This window comes from Caretta caretta, chromosome 14 (genome assembly GCF_965140235.1).
Source record: "Caretta caretta isolate rCarCar2 chromosome 14, rCarCar1.hap1, whole genome shotgun sequence".
Classification (NCBI taxonomy): domain Eukaryota; kingdom Metazoa; phylum Chordata; order Testudines; family Cheloniidae; genus Caretta; species Caretta caretta.
The window spans coordinates 39,701,366-39,720,609 of record NC_134219.1 but is presented as its reverse complement, the minus strand read 5'-3'; the positions used below and the strand labels follow the sequence as shown (position 1 = coordinate 39,720,609).

The 19,244-nt window shown below is 48.5% G+C and overlaps 1 long non-coding RNA gene and 1 pseudogene across 1 annotated transcript; both read left to right on the top strand.

Moving 5' to 3' along the window:
• Positions 1–3,638: 3,638 nt before the first annotated feature.
• Positions 3,639–11,083, top strand: LOC142068973 (zinc finger protein RFP-like; annotated as a pseudogene).
• Positions 11,084–12,747: 1,664 nt separating this feature from the next.
• LOC142069108 (uncharacterized) lies at positions 12,748–18,769 on the top strand. Its single transcript, XR_012664959.1, has 4 exons — positions 12,748–13,932; positions 14,493–14,608; positions 16,855–16,905; positions 18,609–18,769. It is a non-coding gene; the product is annotated as an uncharacterized LOC142069108 (long non-coding RNA).
• The last annotated feature ends 475 nt before the right edge of the window (positions 18,770–19,244 follow it).

Genomic DNA, 19,244 nt, shown 5'->3' with positions numbered 1-19,244 from the left:
GCAAGAGAAGACGAGAAAAGAGGGAGAGACAGGAAAAGGGAAAACAAAAAGGAGAAACCCCAACGTCCCCAGTAATTCTAAGGGACAAAGTCCTAGGTCGGAAATAAAATACTGCCCCCACAATCGAGGCTTTTCCTTTCCTAAAAATCAGCCGGCACGTGATAGATCAGACTGAACAGGTTCCAAACCTCTCCGAGGCTCTTACCTTTTCTATAGGGACGTCTGTTTTCGAGCAAAACCACTACAAGAAAAGGAGAAAACTCCGAAGAGGGTCCTCCTTGCGCTCACGAACGTACAAGTGAATGCTCTCTCAGTCCTCCAGGAGAGACCTCGAGAAGGAGACGTGCTGAAGCAAAGCCACAGGGATCTCCAAGGTTGCCCCTGTCCTGCACCCCTGTCCTGCCTGGCTGATGTCAAGATCTCTCTGTGAGATCATCGCCTCCCCACCACCTTTGTCCAATAGGCTGAGGTCCTGCCAAAGGCCCTTGTGATGTCACTGCCACACCCACCCCTCCCCTGCAGTGCTGATGTCCTGCCCCTGTCCAGCCACATTGGATGTTTCAGCTGCTTCCCCTGGATCACCCCACGCAATGAGCGTTCATTGTGGGCTCAAGCCCAACACAGTAAAACATCAAAGGCTTCTCCCCATGCTATGCTCAGTTTTTCATACATGAGCAGACTTTATGGACAGAAGAGACAATTAGAGCATGTCATCTCACCCCCTGCATATCACATGCTTTCTGGAGAGCAAAGTAGCTAGTTTTTGACTACACACATTCCAGAAAGGCATCTCGTCTTCATTAGAAGACATCAAGTGGTGGGGAATTCCCACCACTTCCCTTTCTAGTTTGTTCCTTTGGTGATTCATCCTCACGGTTGAATATGTGTGCCCTCTTTTGAATACGAATTGGTCTCTTTTGAGTTTCCAGCCACTGTTATGCTTTTCTCGGCTAGATTAATGAGCCCTTTCATACCCGATATTTTCTCTCCGTGAAGTCACGTCAACACTTCAATGACGTCACCTCCCGATCTTTTTTATCATCTAAACAGGCTGAGCTCTTTCAATAGCTCATTTACAGGCATTTTTCTCCAGCCCACAAAACGTTTCATTGCTTTTTGCTGCCCCATCTCCAATATTTCCAAATCTTTTTTCAAAGGTGGACGCCAAAACTGAATGCAGGACTCCATGATCTGTCTTCCTCATGGTGTGTCACCTCCCTATGCTCCTCACTGCTCTTTTCATACATCTAATGATGGCTTTAGCCCTGTTCACCACAGCATCCCCCTGGGTGCTCATGTTGAATGGCTTGCCTAGCATGGCCCTAAATCCTCTTCACAGTCAGTGCTTTCCTGGATACACTTCCCCACTCTGTAGGTGTGGCCTGCATGCTTGTCGCTAGCTATAGGACCCTTCATTTGGTTCTTTTCCAACTTGTTTTCTTTGAATGGCTCCAGCTTATCAAGGGATCCGATTGCTCTGTGTCACTGCCCTCTCCTCATCCTTAATTACCACTCTGCTACTATTTTATCACCCACCAATGTTAGCAGCAGTGATTTTTTATTTGGGTTGCAGTTCTATTTTGGGGGGGAGGGATAGCAGTTCTATTTGGGGGGAGGGATAGCTCAGTGGTTTGAGCATTGGCCTGCTAAACCCAGGGTTGTGAGCTCAATCCTTGAGGGGGGCCATTTGGGTCAAAAATTGGGGATTGGTCCTGCTTTGAGCAGAGGCTTGGACTAGATGACCTCCTGAGGTCCCTTCCAACCCTGATATTCTATGATTCTTTGATATTTATTTTCAAGAATTAGTCCTTGAGAGCCTCTTCGTATCCCTCGTGCTCAGAACCTGCTCCGCACAGCACAGCGAGAAAAAGCCGCCCAGCCCAGCTGTGCCCTAGGGGCTAAGCACAGAACAAACATAGGGAGCTTGTGTCATCCACAGCTTCTGAACAACATGTGGGGGTCATCAGCTTACAAATACACTCTAGACCGGTAGCGTAGACAGGCCCCAAATGTATCTAAGTGTCCCGCCTTGAAAAACAGGAGAGGAAAAAACATAACCTTGAGTAACTTTATTTTATAGTCGTGGAAACTGAGGCACACAGAAGCAAAGAGATTCGCTCATGGTCAAAAAGCCAGGAAGAGAAAATGGCAGATCTGCTGATAGTCAGTCCTGGGCCCTAGCCGTGTTTGTCCTGGTCTCTCTGCTTCAGCTCCAGTAACAACCTGAGTCGAGGTTTTCTTCTTCTCCGTGTCCTTTAACTTCACGTCACTGGAGAAGAAAGATTGTTTCTGACCAGCTGGCTCTAATGCTTGGAGATGTCTTTCCAGAAGTCGTGATCTGGCTCAGTCCCACGTAGTAGGTTTTCTGGAGGAAGCACTCGGTGACGTTCTAGGGCTTGTGTTACACAGAAGATGGACAGAATGGTCCTTTCTGACCTTCAATTATTTCTTTCGCTAGGAGGATAACGCTGGACATTTTCTCTCATTCACTTTCCTTTGGAATAATTTCAATCCAGTCCAAAGGATTTCCTCTTCCATTGTGTCTTCAGCACCTTTCCTAGCAAACAGTTACTGTTCGAGCACAGGTTTCCAGTTTCAGGCTGTCCCAGGGTGAGATAGCCATGAAAGGGGAAGTAGCTCAACTGAACCTATCCCCAGGTGAAGGGAATAAGTGCAGGGGTCACATGAGAAGGAGCAGCATGTAACTAGGATCCAAGCCTGTTGGACGATATAAGAACAGCCTGTGCTCGGCCAGGAGAGAGACCCACAATGGGAACAGGCCTGGGAGGGGCTTGGATAGTCCTTTCAAGTCAGTTTCGGTACACAGTAGGGCATGGAACAGCCAAGCTGCTAGGGTTGGGAGCTGAGCCTATCATTGTCACTATCATTGACCCCATTTTAGAGGTGTGGAAACTGAGGTCCAGAGAGGGGTCTGGCCTTAAACCTGAATCTGAGCCCGGGTTTACTATGTGGTGTAGAATCTGTCGACTGTGTGGTTCTTCCATCTTCCTCAGAGACACCTGGGGCCGACTGCTGCTGGAGACAGGATTCTGGTGTAGTTGGGCCCTGGATTTGATCCAGCCTGGATCAGCGTCACTATGTTCCAGTGACAAAATTGAGGCAGCAGACTGAGTAGCCCCATTATAGACACTAAACCAAAGCAAAATCGGAGGTGGATTTAAGCAACTTTTTACACATCAGTTTCATTCCTCTCCTCAGACAGACAAGGTTTAATTTCTGCCTACGTTCCCCACCCCTCCAAATCACCCAAAACAAGCCAATCTGCTTTGGGTCGGCACCGGTCCATGTCCATCATGCCAGTGGCCGACCGCTAGTACAGCCGTAATAACACCGGACCCCCAAAAGACCCCCCTCAACAGCGCACCACCCCACCAGAAATGCCCCAAGCATCACTGGCCAACAGCGGTGGTGCTGTGCACGCCACTCCCTCCCCCCACAACCCCCAAACCCAGCCTGGCCACTCCCCAGTCCTCCCCAGCCCCAACTTGGCCCAAGCTGTGCTGCAGCCCCCCCCAGCTTTGCAACCCCCTGTCACCCACTGCCTGCGTCCCCCCTCCCCCATGCAGGTGCAACACCACCACCAGAAATGCACCAACAGAAAGATCACTGACCACAGCCCACTGTTATCAGCTCACCCAACCCCCCGAGCAGTCCAGGCAGGAGGCAGGCGGTGGGGAGAGAGTAGGCACTGCAGGGCACGGACACACACACACGCATCATGCAACACTCTCACCGCGAGGACCTCACTTAGGGAAGACGAACCCAACCCACAGCTGACTGAGCTGGATTCCAGGTTCCCTCCTTCATCTGTAATGCCCTATCAGGCTGACCTGTCGCACTGGCCTCTCCCCCATTGGCCCTGGGAACTGTCAGTCTCAGAGTCCTGGTTTCTTCCCCTCTCCTTGCTTTGGGTGTTGGGAGAGGGATTGGGCAACAGGGAGCCAATCATGTTCTCCGGCAGGACATTTAAAAAAAAAAAAAGCAGCCAAAAAAGCCCCCAAAGAAGCCACGTGAAAAACGCCCAGTTGGGGTTAAACCACATCTTAGATCCCTGTGACACTGTCTGCAGGGAGCCATGGCTGCAGTGAATCCTCTGAAAAGCTTCCAAGATGAAGCAACTTGCTCCATCTGTCTGAGTTTTTATAAGGATCCCGTGTTTTTAGATTGCTGGCACGGTTTCTGCCAAGCCTGCATCACCCAGTGCTGAGAGGGATCGGATACAGCTGTCTCCTGTCCTCAGTGCAGAGGACTTTCCCCAGAGGACCCTCAGGCCGAACAGACAACTGGGGAACTTTGTGGAAATAGCCAAGCAGCTGAGTTTCCAAACAGCAGCAGGAGAAGGTTGGTGCAAGGCGCACCAGGAGCCTTTCAAACTCTTCTGTAACCAGGACCAAATGCTCATCTGTGTGATCTGCAGAGAGTCCCGGGCTCACCGTACTCACAGGGTGGTCCCCACAGAGGAGGCTGCCCAGGCCTACAAGGTAGGAATCTGCTGTGCAGGGTAATTACTTCGGTTTGGGCATGTTTGCAATTTGTATTACAATAGCTCCTAACGGCACCGAGATCAGGGCCCTTGTTGTGCGAGGCTCTGTACAAACACACAGAGAGTCTAAACCAGTGGTCCCCAAATTTTTCCCCTCAGGCTCTCCCTTACCCTGGCTATGGCCCCCCACCCGCAGCTGCAGTTGGGAACTGTGAGTGGGGCCACAATCAGAGGCTGGGGCCACAGCTGTGGGGGTGTCTTGGGGTTGGAAGTGGGGCTGGGCCGGGAGTCGGGGGCTCAAACTGGGTTTGGGAGCAGAGCCAGGGTCAAGACTGGGGCTGGGAGTGGAGCTGGGGTAGGAGCCAGGGCCAAGGGGGCCATAGCAGATCTGAGTGGCACTCCCTTCCTGCCCCTTGTGGGGGCTGGTCTTGGCCCTGCCATGCTCCCTCAAATGTTCCTCTGTGCTCCAGTTTGGGGACCACTGATGTAAACAGTCAAGGTAGACAAAGGCTGGGGATTCTGAAAGGTACTTAAGGTGTCTATACCCCAGATTTAAGTGGATAAATCTGGAGTTTAGGCACCTAAATGCCAGTTTTAGGCTCCACTGCAATCCCCAGAATTCCTGTAAGAGCCCAAAAAGAAAAGGAGTACTTGTGGCACCTTAGAGACTCACCAATTTATTTGAGCATAAGCTTTCGTGAGCTACAGCTCACTTCATCGGATGCATAAAAGTGGAAAATGCAGTGAGGATGTTTTTATACACACAGAGCATGAAAAAATGGGTGTTTATCACTTCAAAAGGTTTTCTCCCCCCACCCCACTCTCCTGCTGGTAATAGCTTATCTAAAGTGATCACTCTCCTTACAATGTGTATGATAATCCACTTTTATGCATCCGATGAAGTGAGCTGCAGCTCACGAAAGCTCATGCTCAAATAAATTGGTTAGTCTCTAAGGTGCCACAAGTCCTCCTTTTCTTTTTGCGAATACAGACTAACACGGCTGCTACTCTGAAACCTGTCATTATGGAGGAGCCCAGACTCACTCAGTGCCTGTGTATTCAGGGTACAACTTCTTTCAGTGCCTGTGTTTCTGTCTCTGGGCATGTGCACAGCTGCCCCCCATGGCATCTGGCTGCCTGTCTCCTGGCCACACCCAGAGCAATCCATGAGCTGGGGAAAACCAGGCATTCTGCTTCTCTCCTCTACGGGGCCTGATCTGGTGGGCATGCTCGGAGACAAATCAAAGGAGTGGGAGGGAAACAGAGGCACAGAAGCGGCAGTGACTTAACCAAGCCCACAAAGCAGCTCAGTAGGAGAGCCAGGAATTAAACCCTGGCCTCCCCATGCCCATCCTAGTACCCTAGCCACTCGACCACACCGCCTCTCATCACTCCTGTCATGCAGTTCTCTACCGTCACATTACCAACATCTCAGCACAGCTGCAGACTGGAGCCGTAGCGCCCCAGCTTGAGCATTTCACAGCTGATGACCGCTGCTTTCAGGCGAGCCACAGGAAAATAACACATGGTCAGCAGTGTTCTCAAGGAGTTTGTTCTCTGCTACTTTCTGACGCATAAGGTGCCCTGAAAGATTTCTGTTTAAGAAACAAAGGTTAATCTGCGTAACTTTTTCCTCAAGGAAAAACCAGGATGATGAATTCCCGTTTTCCCGGGTTTGCTGAAGGATGGTCACTTCGCTGCTCCTGAAGCAGAAATCATGGGCGACGGGTATGACAGGCCAGGGGAGGCACAGCCCTGCGTGGCCCCCTCCACCCTCAGACTCCTTCTTGCTTCCTTCTGGGGATCTGCAGCTCTTCCCCCATGGCTGGTCTGGGGGGGCCTCTGGCAGCAGGGGCCAGACTGGGGGTTAGCCTCCCTGAACCAGTGGCTCACGTCTTGCCCATACAACCTTTGAAGTTTTGCAACATTCTAGGGCCCATGAAGCCCAAGTGGATTGGAACCTTAAAAAGCCTGTTGGACAGAGCAATCCCCTCGGGGCAGAATCCGCTGTGCTGTACGCCACGCTAGCTGTAAGGACGAAGTGGGCTCTAGTAGTGCCACAATAAGATTAAAGGAAGAAAATGGCTGATTCCCAGGACCATGTTGAACAAGCCCTTTCCCCCATGCCGAACAATCGAGCGCAATATTTATGCACCTTGTGAGTGTGTTGGATTTTTAACCAGGAGTCTCTTTCTCCCAAGTGTTCATTAGGCACCGGAGTTTAATGTACTATTTTTTTTTTAAAGTGTGTGTGTTAAACATTCTTACCAAAACTCCCTTCCCTTTAAGTTGCTCAGCTTTAACTCTCTGATGTCCAGCTTTCTTCATATAGTTTTCTCTGTCATTGCCTGGGAGCAGGGCACCCTACCCTACACTGCTGCAAAATGGATACGACTTCAACCCTTTGCCCTGCAGCACTTGGAGGATTCGCTGGAGGCAAAGGGCTGTTCTAGACAGAGTCCCTAAGTCTCTATATTAGGTCTGGTGCCCCCAAGGCCTCTCTCTTCCCTGGCAGCATGACATATACAGCATAGAAGGAAAGTAAGCAGGGCTGACAATGGGGCCTGAGATGCCCAGCTGCCATGAAATGAATGGGAGCTGTGCTTTTAAATCCTCTCTGTGGCTCTGCAACACCTCACCCCCGGTGAATTACAGAAGAAGATCCTTCGAGCACATTTTCAAGAGCACCAACTGACTTTAGGGCCGAAGTCCCATTTGCAAAGGAGATTTAGGCCCGAATCCCCAAATGCACTTGGGTGTTGTGATGCTCAGCGCTGCAATGCCTAACTTTTAGGCACCTAGAAAATCACTAAGGACATAAGAACGGCTGCACTGAGTCAGACCAGTGGTCCATGTAGCCCAGTATCGTGTCTTCCAACAGTGGCCAATGCCAGGTGCCCCAGAGGGAATGAACAGAACCCGGCAGTTATCAAAGGATTAATTCCCTGTTGCCCAGTCCCAGCATCTGACAATCAGACAAGCCCTTACAGTTGCCGGCCTGTAATTGCCAGGATTTCCTCTGGAGCCTTTTTAAAAAAGCTGGCTTTCCATCAGCTATCCTCCAGTCATCTGGTACAGTTTGGAACAACAAATCCTGAATTAGGCATGTGGGGGGAGAGAGGCATCCACAAAAGCCAGCGTGCTAGCTGGGGAGACTAGCCCTCCGGAGATACTGATGAGAGGGGTGTGTCCTAAGCCCCAACTCCCTCAGAGTTTGGTGTAGGAATGGGCCTGTCTCTGATCCACACCTGGGAACCCCTCTCCTGGAGTCGAGTGGCTTAGCTACCTAAGCTGTTTCATGCAAGATGGAGTTCTGCACCTGTGTTGCTCCGCACAACGTGGCCGGGGAAGAGGTTGAAGACTTTCTTCATAACTGTTAGCCTGCGGGTAGGGCACTCACCTTGTATGGGGAGACTCCAGTTCAAGTTCTCCCTCTGCCTGGTGAGGAGAAGAGATTTGAATCTCCCACCTCTCAAGAGTCAATTGTGACATTGCCATGAGCACCGTCCTGGGGCAACTTGAGAGGGAGATGGAAAGTCAATGGTAGCTGAGAACCCAACTTCATGAGACTTCTTTGAAAATCCCAGCTTCAGATAATGAAATCAGCACTGCACTGTATATAAATTGCACAGAGGACAGACTCCTCAGCAGGCTGACCTTCCCCCCCCCCCACCCCAACATTGTTTTTTCTTGCCTCAGGAACAAATTCAAACCCAATTGAACACACTGAAGCAAGAGAGAGGAGAACTTCTGGAGTGGAAACAGGATGCAGAGACGCAAAGCCAGGAATATCTGGTAGGTCCCCATTGTTATGGTCCAGAAGTTACATCAGTCAGGGGTGATATTTCTCTCTGTGGGGAGAGTGTCAGCCCTTGTCTACACGCAGCACTGCTTTGATTTAGCTATGGCTACGTCTACACGGCACACCGCTGGGGGCATCCTGTAGGGTATGTGTAGCTACACAGCACAGTGAGAAACAGGCTGTGTCCACACTGTCATGTGTAGCTACATGTGTGAATAAAAGACTCCAGCAGGGGGAGGCAGCGGAGCGGCCGGAGCCTTCCTCCACTCCCTGGAGCCTTTTCCTGTGGTGGGGAAAGGCTCTGGCACTGGGGAAGCAGCGGGACACTCAGTGTAGATGGGGGAGGCCCTGCTTGGGGGCGTATAGAGCCCTGTGTGTAGGGTTTATACCCAGAGGGTTCAGGCATATTGCGACTCTACTTGCTTAAGCCATGCCTCGCCATTTACACTGCTATTTATGCCCATGTTAGCGGGTGCATATAGTGTACGTCCTCTACACACCACCACAACATTTGTGTAGTACAGATGTACCTCAAATCACTTTTTAATGTAATGTCTTTGTTCTGGTGCAAGGCCCTCACAGGCAAACATTTTGAACCTAGTTTAATTTGACCCTAGTGTGGTGTGTAGGGTTCACCTTGTCCAGTTAAACTGAGATAAAATGTGCTAACTGGGAGCAAGGTCAAGCTCAGATCAGGGTGAGCTGTGATGTATTGGGGACCGAGAGACTTTGTCCGTTGGACCATATGAACTGGAACCATAAACTCACTGAACGTTAAATCTCACAAAATGAGGGTCAGTCCATCCTCATGATTGTGTCCACCCATTATACACCACACCTGAACATAGCTATTATATAAACAACGTACCCTCATGTCTCAGTGTCTGTACTTTGACCCCTTAACCTCTTACCCCCAATCGGGGATATTGCAGAGTATGGATTCCTTACGCCTCTCGATCTGAAACCGAACTTCGCTCCTCTTGATAATCCGTACATTATTCCCTGGTATCCAGAAACGTCTACTCCAGGGGTTCTCAAACTGGGGGTCGGGACCCCTCAGGGGGTCGCAAGGTTATTACATGGGGGGTCGTGAGCTGTCAACCTCCACCCCAAACCCCGCTTTTCCTCCAGCATTTATAATGGTGTTAAAAATATTAAAAAGTATTTTTAATTTATTCGGGGGGTCGCACTCAGAGGCTTGCTATGTGAAAGGGGTCGCCAGTAAAAAAGTTTGAGAACCACGGTTCTACTCTGTACCATTCACAGTTTTTTTAAACATCATCTTGATAACCTCAAGCACTTTGTCTCTTGTTGAGACACCCTTGCAGGGTGTGATCATGTTTATCTTTGTTTATCATCCCTCTGGGCTCATTCCTCCACTGGCTTCCAGTTTCAACTCAAAGCACTGATCTTATTCCCCACACATCCAGCTACAAACTCTGATTTCAGGGGAGATTTTCAAAGGCACGTATGGTGATTAGGTGCCTAATTCATATGGACTGTCAGCAGGACTTAGGCACCCAGTGGCTATTTTGTATCTCAGAAATCTTCCTCCTGAATCTCCACCAGGCACAACTGGTTTCCTCTGGGACAGTGTAATTAACAGAATGCCAGATGAAACATGCAAAAGCTGGAGAAGAAGCATTTTGCATGGTGTGTTTTGTAACTGGTGTTTTATGTGGATAACCAGCAGAACCCTTTCCTTCTTCAGTCTTCTCCACAACTCTCTGCCAATGTATTTCTGATTCTGAGTCAGACCTCCCCCCTTCCAACCTTTCTGCTATTGGAAGATTCTAGATGATCAACAGAATATACTGAGCCACTCAGACCTGAAAACTCATCATTTTAGAGAGATTGGGTGCCATTTTCAGAAGTGCCTAAGTGATTTCGGAGCCTAGGGTTAACAATTTTGCAAGTGGTTAAGGGCCAGATTCTCAAAGGTATTTAGGGGCTTAAAATGCAGGGAGAGCTGTCCTATTTTCAAAAGTCACTTTCAAAGAAACTTAGGCTCCTTAGCATCCAAAGTGACCTTTTGAAAATGGGAACTGGAGGCGTACGTCCCGAAGGCACTTCGGAACATGTTGTTCATTCAGGCCAGCTGAGAGACTGTCAGGCATATTCTCCTGAAATCTCAACCATGTGTTTGTAGTAGGTTGATATGAAAAGAGGGCTCTAAGAACTGTTCCTATCAGGGACATGGGGAGAGTCTGGGATGTCCAACTTTCTCATTTGTGAAAACCGGATGCTGAGCACTGGAACCTGCCCTGTGCCCTGCCGCCACTTTCCCTCGAGGTCCCGCCCCCCCCTCCTCTGTCCCTCTCCCACTGTCGCTTGCTGCTCTCTCCACCTCCCTCCCCCTGCCAGCTGAGCAGAGCTCTAGGGGTGTGGTGGAGGTGACTGGGGCAGGGTGGGAGAGGGAGGGCCACGCTCCAGGGGTGGAGGGGTGATTGGAGCAGGATGGGGGAGATGCCGGTACTTTTCTCCCCCCCATGGAGCCATCCCTGAGTGCTCCTCCAGGCTCCAGCAGCATCTGCTGCTCCTCTCGCCCTCTGGTGGTGGAAGCCAGTTACTGTGGGTAACCGGACTTCTCATGTCCAGTCAGCAGTGCTGACCGGACACTGCCAGGTTTCCCTTTTGACTGGACTTCCCAGTTGAAAACTGGACATCTGGCAACCCTTGTCTTTGATCTGTCCTTTCCTGTTTCTGTCCCTTCATTATAGGGAAAGATAGAAGCTGAGAGGCAGAAGATCATGTCTGAATTTGAGCAACTGCGGTAGTTCCTGGATGAGCAAGAGCGACTCCTGCTGGCCCAACTGGAAGAGCTGGACAAGGAAATTGTGAAGATACAGGATGAAAATGTCACCAAACTGTCTGAAAAGATTTCCCGTCTCGGTGACTTGATCAGTGAGATAGAAGAGAAGTGTCAGCAGCCAACAAGTGAATTCCTGCAGGTGAGACAGTTAGAGACACCCAGATCCCTGCCCAGGGAAGGGAGAGATTCTGATTGATTAGCTTTGGAGTTTATTAAGTTCTTGGAGAGGTCCTACTCCACAATGGAGACTGTCAGTGTGTCCTTTAGCGAAGTGAGGGAAAACAAAATGTGACATTTCTAATATTTCCAATGTGGAAACAGTTTTGCTGTTTTAAAGGCAGATGGTTCAGGCCTTTTTGAGACATCCTGTGTAAGCCCTTTCATTTTCAGTTTAAACCAATTTTTACCAAAAAATTTCTGGGTTTTACAAAAAAGTATTATTGAGGTTTTTCTGATTTTCATCCTACTTTTTTATCATTCAAATATATACAAAAAACTTGTTTTATTAAGAAAATACAATACATTGCATGAGATCTCTGTATTCCGATAATACATTAGTCTGTGTGTATATGCAAAGCTGCCCGCTGAAGAAAGAGCGTATTGTTCTAGCAGATGCACACAATAAACCAACAGGCACGCACGCAAGCTCTGAAGTGCGTGTGCGTCTGAACCTACTGATAAATCACACGCCCACCAAGTACACATTTCAAACTGTTAGTAGACAATGGGTTAAAGATTTGACGCACTAAAATGGGAAGAAAATGAAAATCTACATCAGAATACATTTCAGAACACAAGGAAGTATTCAAAAGGGCTAAAGAAACAACAACAGGAGAGAAGGATGAAGTTGAGCGTATGCGCTGCAAATGGTGTGGCCCAATTATCGAAGGTGAATATTTATAGACTAATCGTTCTAAGCAAAGCTTTTGATACGGTCTCCCACAGCATTCTGGCCAGCAAGTTAAAGAAGTATGGGCTGGATGAATGGACTATAAGGTGGATAGAAAGCTGACTAGATTGTCAGGCTCAACAGGTAGTGATCGATGGCTCCATATCTAGTTGGCAGCCAGTGTCAAGCAGAGTGCCCCAAGGGTCAGTCCTGGGGCCGGTTTTGTTCAATATCTTCATTAATGATCTGGAGGATGGTGTGGATTGCACCCTCAGCAATTGCACCTGCAGATGACACTAAACTGGGAGGAGGGGTAGATATGCTGGAGGGTAGGGATAGGATACAGAGGAACCTAGACAAACTAGAGGATTGGGCCAAAAGAAATCTGATGAGGTTCAACAAGGACAAGTGCACTTAGGACAGAAGAATCCCATGAACTGCTACAAACTAGGGACCGAATGGCTAGGCAGCAGTTCTGCAGAAAAGGACCTAGGGGTTACAGTGGACGAGAAGCTGGATATGAGTCAACAATCTGCCCTTGTTGTGAAGAAGTCCAACGGCATTTTGGGCTGTATAAGTAGGGGCATTGCCAGCAGATTGAGGGACGTGATCATTCCCATCTATTCGGCATTGGTGAGACCTCACTTGGAGTACCGTGTCCAGTTTTGGGCCCCCCGCTACAAGAAGGATGTGGAAAGAGTCCAGCGGAGGGCTACAAAAATGATTAGGGGGCTGGAGCACATGACTTATGAGAAGAGGCTGAGGGAACTGGGATTGCTTAGTCTGCAGAAGAGCAGAATGGGGGAGGATTTTTTGATAGCTGCTTTCAATTACCTGAAAGGGGGTTCCAAAGAGGATGGATCTAGACTGTTCTCAGTGGTAACCAGATGCCAGAACAAGGAGTAATGGTCTGAAGTTGCAGTGGGGGAAGTTTAGGTTGGATATTAGGAAAAACTTTTTCAGTAGGAGGGTGGTGAAGCACTGGAATGGGTTACCTAGGGAGGTGGTGGAATCTTCTTCCTTAGTGGCTTTTAGGGTCAGGCTTGACAAAGCCCTGGCTGCGATGATTTAGCTGGGGAGTGGCCCTGCTTTGAGCAGGGGCTTGGACTAGATGACCTCCTGAGGTCCCTTCCAACCCTGATATTCTGTGATTCTACACCAGTAACCTGTTTGTTCAAATGAAACGTTTTATTTGGGGATTTCAGATATATTGTTTTCTTAAACTCAGGGGGGCCCTTGTGCTTTGAGTTCTGTTTTAGTTCTGCAGCAAACCACAGGGATGAACAGAATTCAAAGCATTCATCTACTGAATACTTTTTCTCCCTGTCTTTCCATCCACCAAAACAAACCCCGATATTTAACCAGAAAACTTAATAGTTTTCTGCACTGATTTGCACCTGTTTTTATTGTGGTAATAAACACTGATAAAATCCCAGGAAAAATTAACTAAAATAAAAACTGAAAATGAAGGGCCCTAACGATATGAAAGCAATAAAAGGCACAACTCCACTTTCTAGGAAGTGAGAGATTAGGAAAGCAAAGTTCTTTGCAGGGCCTATTAAGAAATGAGAATGAATCCAGCTTCCAGAACTGCTGAGCAGAATTGCATACATGGAGAAAGGCAAACGCTCTGGACACAGCAGTTGCATGTGGCAGTCAAGGATTCATGCGTCTGATCAGTCTGTTTGAGCAAATGCCATAGAATTTAGAAGGAGAAAACCCACAGTCATGGTGTGTGCTTAGGGGTCCCATTCCATCGAAATCTGTGAATGGACTTTTGAAGTTGCTAACTGCAGAGAACTGCATCTCGAGCTCAACTAGGGATGGCAAAGCAAGTCCCCTGCAGAGCAGAAGCGATCCGCATCTTGTGGCACTTGGGACTGAACTCTTTCTCTTTTCTAGGACATCAAAAGCACCTGGAGCAGGTATGTGACTCCTTCCCACTCCCCCTCACGCGTCGTGGTGCTAGAAGGGGACTTCCCCCCAGGGTCAGATTTTGCAGGGCATTTAGTCACCTGAGACGTAGCTAGGCACTTGGTGGGGTTTTCCAAAGCAGCTAAGCGAGTTAGGCACCTCCCATTGTGGTCAGTGGCAGTTGGGAGCCTGACTTGGTTAGGTGCTTTTGAAAATCCCAGGAGGCACCTTTAAAAATCAAGCCTTAAGTGACTTGCCCAAGGCCATGCAGGGAGGCTGTGGCAGAGCAGGGAGTGGAACATAGGTTTCCAGAGTCCTACAGCAACCCCTTAACCACTGGAGCATCCTTTCCCATGAGATTAGGCCCTTCTCTCTGAGGGGCAGCCTGTGGACCCCTTACTCTCTTTAACTCCCATTGGAGGAGCTAGGCATTTAAAAACTCCAGTGAGGAGATGAATTGTCTCACCAGTGGGAGTTAGAAGCTCTCATTGAGCCCACAAGAGAGCAGCCTCTGGTAGCTCATTCTCAAGAAAGAAAAGATTTAGGGTGTTTCCCCCTCCCCCCCCCCCAGGTGTGAGAAGGTGAAGTTCAAGAAACCAATGGCTGTGTCACAGGATGTGAGCGAGAGAATTGGCGTCTCTTCCCAAAGAAATGTTTGTCTACAGGAGGCTCTGAAGAAATTCAAAGGTAACTTAACAGTTATTTGGGCTCATGATATGGCGATGGCACATCGAGATGTGCCTCTGACTGTGGAAGGAGTTGGACTCTGGCCTATTAGTTCTCAGCTCGTCACAGCTAGACGTCTGTGGGTGGGATGGGGAGGGCTCAGGGCTGATGCCAGTTTGCCAGGCCTCCACTTGGATTGTCTCAGACCCAACCATGGGTGTCAAAATTGGCCACTCAGCATTTCAGAGACACACAATCGCCAGATGTTTTAGAAAATGTTGAATTTCACCTCCATGGCTGGGATTTTCCAAGGGACCTAGGGGATTTAGGCCCCATCTCTCTCTGACTGTCAATGGGAGTTGGCCACCACGTGGCCTCAGCCCTTTTGAAAATCCCAGACTCTGTACCTCAAGTTCCTCCATCTTGAAAAAGGAGGAAATAATGGCCATCCTACCTTGTTGTGCTAAGTAGTGAATGCCACCGAGTGCTTTGAGATCATTGGAGTAAGGCAGGAGATGGACGATATATTTTGGACGATGATTTCACTTTAGTTTGGTCTCACTGGAAAGGTCTCCCCATTCCGACCTGCCTCTCATTCTGTGGTCTTTTCCTTTGGGCTGTGTCTCAGAATTACAGCACGGTTCCATGCCATGTTGCGACAGCCGTGTCAGCCCCAGGATATTAGACAGGGTGGGGGAGGACATAGCTTTTATTGGACCAACTCCTGTTGGTGACAGAGACAAGCTTTTGAGCTACACGGACCTGAAGAAGAGCTCTGAGTAAGCTCCAAAGCTTGTCTCTCTCAATCACGGTTACATTAATTAACGGTAGAAATGTCACCAGAGTCAAGACAACATGAAATCACCTCTCTTCCAATCCTTCCTTTCTCTTGAGACCCAGCCCTATGAACTGAGCTCAAATGCAGAGAGAAAGGGTATGGGCTAGATTCACAAAAGGACTTGGGGTGAGGGGGTCTACTTGCCATTTTAGGCACCTCAGTCCCAGAATCAGACCACACTGGGATTCACAAAGACCCCCCACTCAGCTGCAACCAAACCTTGTAGGTGCCTAAAATTACTCATCACCTCTATTTTTGCGGTAAAAGTCCCCTAGGCACCTATGTTTCTGCCTCTGTGCATGCGCACTGCAGTTCCAGTCCAGCTACCAAGACACCTAAGCCCCAGAGAGATACACGAACTGGGGAAAGAAAGGGGTTCCTCCTCCTAACTCACCTACAGGGCCACAATCTGAAATGCCTGCTCTGAGCTCGCTTACTGACTCGGGCCCTATATGTGAACTTACCCAAAAGAACCAGGCTCTAGGGAAAGAGGAGCTCCCTTATAATGTATAGCTCTGTGATTAGGGTACTGACCTGGGATGTGGGAGATCCCCAGTTCCAATCCTCTGTCCCCCTGAGGGGAAGAAGGGATTCCAACAGGGGTCTGATATAGGCCTCTCTGTTGCCCCTTTTGAATCTGATCCACTGTGTATAAATAATTGAGCAGCGGGACAGGCTTCTGGGCATCCCTCCCAAGAGCATGCTCTAACCACCTGGGACGTTCTCATGATTTCTCTCTGCCTCTGGCCCAATGAATTATTGATTATCCCCAGTGGAACCTCTCCCACAGGAGAGCATGTGGGCACCCAGTATCAGACAATCCTGCAGCCCAGAGATTAGGGCACTCCTTGAGAGGTGGTAGATCCCATTTCAAATCCCTGCTCCCTCTGCGGCACAGGCTTGACTTGAACCAGGGGTCTCCCAAAGGCCAGCTGAGTGTTCTAACCACAGGGCTAAAAGTTACGAGCGAGGTGGGTTTCCTTCCCCCGCCAGGCTTCTTGCCAAAAAAAATGGCACAGGTGCCGGTCATCAAGAGAGGGCTCGCAGCTGAGAATCCCACGCCGAGGGAGGCGCCTACGGTGCTGCCCAGATTCGGTCGCCGAACTCCCTGAGGGGGACAGGGCTTAGCACACCCCCGCACCTTGGCATTTCCCACTGGCTGGCGTAAGCAGGGAGTCGCCTAGCATGCTGGCTTTTATGAAGCTCATTCCAAGGCGCATCTCTCTCCCCATTCATGGTGCAGATTGCCTGGGAGCCTGACTCTGGCTTTGTGAATCACAGTGACTTTCTAGGTGCCTAAGCGTTGGGTGTTGTGATGCTAAGCGTCAGCTTGCCTAAATTTCTTTGTGAATCCAGCCCCGTTTTCATGAGGCTATTTTCCTACAAGAAAGGGGCAAATCACCTCTCCTCTGATCTTTTCTTCCTCTAGAGACCCTGCCCTATCAACTGAACTTTCTGATCTCCAAGGCAGAGAAAGAGGGTAAGTTTTCATAAGGATATTTTCCTACGACAATTATTAATTAAAATCTCCAGATTAATTTTTTAGAAGACACTTCTGAATTCAAACAAGAGAGGTTTCCACCAATACAGAGCTATGGATTCCAAGGTTAGAAGGAACCATTATATCATAATGGCCAGACTGGGTCAGACCAAAGGTCCATCTAGCCTAGTATCCTGTCTTCCGACAGTGGCCAATGCCAGGTGCCCCAGAGGGAATGAACAGAACAGGGAATCATCCAGCCCATCGCCCATTCCCATTTTGTGATGTATGAACGTGCACATACTATTTACAATTGGAAAGTAGGGTACATTTTTTAGGTCCAATAATCAGCCTTTAGGGCACACTCAGGTCACATTTTTCTGCTTCTCTCGGCAATTATAAGGACTAGAAATTTGCTCAATTTTTATTTTTTATATGAAAGACAAGCTTCACTACTGGAAAACATCATTAACACAGAGTGCAGGTTGACCATCAGTGCCTTGTACTCTCCCAGAACATGAAAGGAACCCATATGTCAACCTCTGAAAACTGGGAAATAAAGAGTTAAGGAAGTGTCTCCCACCAGTTCCTGTGCTATACTTCCCTCTCACCCTAGCGTCAGGAGCATGGACTCGTGCTGGGCTCTATCCATCCCCAGCTGGTGGAAGGTCCCTTGCGGGGAGACCACGCTAAGGCCAGTACTGAACCAGGCAGAGAATCAGGACTGCAGCGGCAGTCAAAAAAGCAAACAGAATGTTGGGAATCATTCGGAAAGGGGTGGATAATAAGACAGAAAATATCATATTGCCTGTATATAAATCCCTGGTACGCCCACATCTTGAATACTGCGTGCAGATGTGGTTGCCCCATCTCAAAAAAGATATATTGGAAAAGGTTCGGAAAAGGGCAACAAAAACTATTAGGGGTATGGAACAGCTGCCATATGAGGAGAGATTAATGAGATTGGGACTTTTCAGCTTGGAAAAGGGACGACTAAGCAGGGATATGATAGAGGTCTATAAAATCATGACGAGTGTGGAGAAAGTAAATAAAGAAGTGTTGTTTACTTCTTCTCATAACATAAAAACTAGGGGTCACCAAATGAAATTTCAGAGTAGCAGCCATGTTAGTCTGTATCCGCAAAAAGAAAAGGAGTACTTGTGGCACCTTAGAGACTAACAAATTTATTTGAGCATAAGCTACAGCTCACTTTGAGCTGTAGATCACGAAAGCTCATGCTCAAATAAATTTTAGTCTCTAAGGTGCCACAAGTCCTCCTTTTCTTTTTTCATATTTTTCAAATTAATAGGCGATAGGTTTAAACCTATAACGCGCTGCCCCTGGACCAGAGCATGAGGAAAGGGAGAGGTAGCACTACTGTGAGAGGGGAACCCCCATCATCGCGCTCTGTTACCCCTGGGCCAGGAGATGGGGAAAGGTAGAGGATGGGGAAAGGTGACAGGTAGCAAGTTGCGATGGGAATGCTCCCTCTGGACGGCAGGATGGGGAAAGGCAAAGGCAGCAAATTGTTTCATGGCAGTAAAAGGGAGAATAGAGATGTCAGTAGCAACTACAGGTCGCAAATTGTGCAGGCAGCAGTTCGTAGCGTTGAACTAACAACTTAAAATGCCTTGTTCCAAAATTTTAAGTAACATTTAACTTTTAAACGCCTGAACAGCAAATGTAACTTTTCTTGTCTGCAGAGTGAACACTGGCATTTTTGTCTGTTTGAATAATCAAAGTGGTGCTTTCCATGCCTTCTTGGCTGCAAAGATTTGAACTGCTTCCTGCTGAAGGTCCACCGTCTGGGCCAGCTCATGCTCTGTTGAGATGGTTGCAAGGCCGACCAGCCTATCCTGTGTCATTGTGGAGCACAGATGCGTTTTTATTAACTGCAGCTTGGAGAAGGTGCGTTCTCCACTGGCAACTGCTACAGGAAGTGTTAGAAGTATGCGCAGAGCAACAAAAGCATTTGGAAAGAGGTGAGTCATCTTCTTTGTGCACATATATTCCAGGACAGCCTTTGGAGCTGATCCTGCTGAAATGTATCTTGAAAGGGCTTTCAGTTCATCACCTAAATCACTCGCATCAATATCATCATGTGTCAACACTGTCTCTAGTGCCCTGCATTGCTGGTGTAGGTCTTCTTCAGGGACAGTGAGGAGTTTTGGAATATCATACAACATCCCAAACATACTGCTGTGTTCCTTCAGCTGCATGAAATGTTCTTCAACTGACTGTATTGCACAATCTAGCACCTGGTTAAAGAATTCAACTTTGAATTGTTGTTTGGGGTCTCTGATGGGATTATCCCGTGCCTCGTCATCAAAATGTCTTCT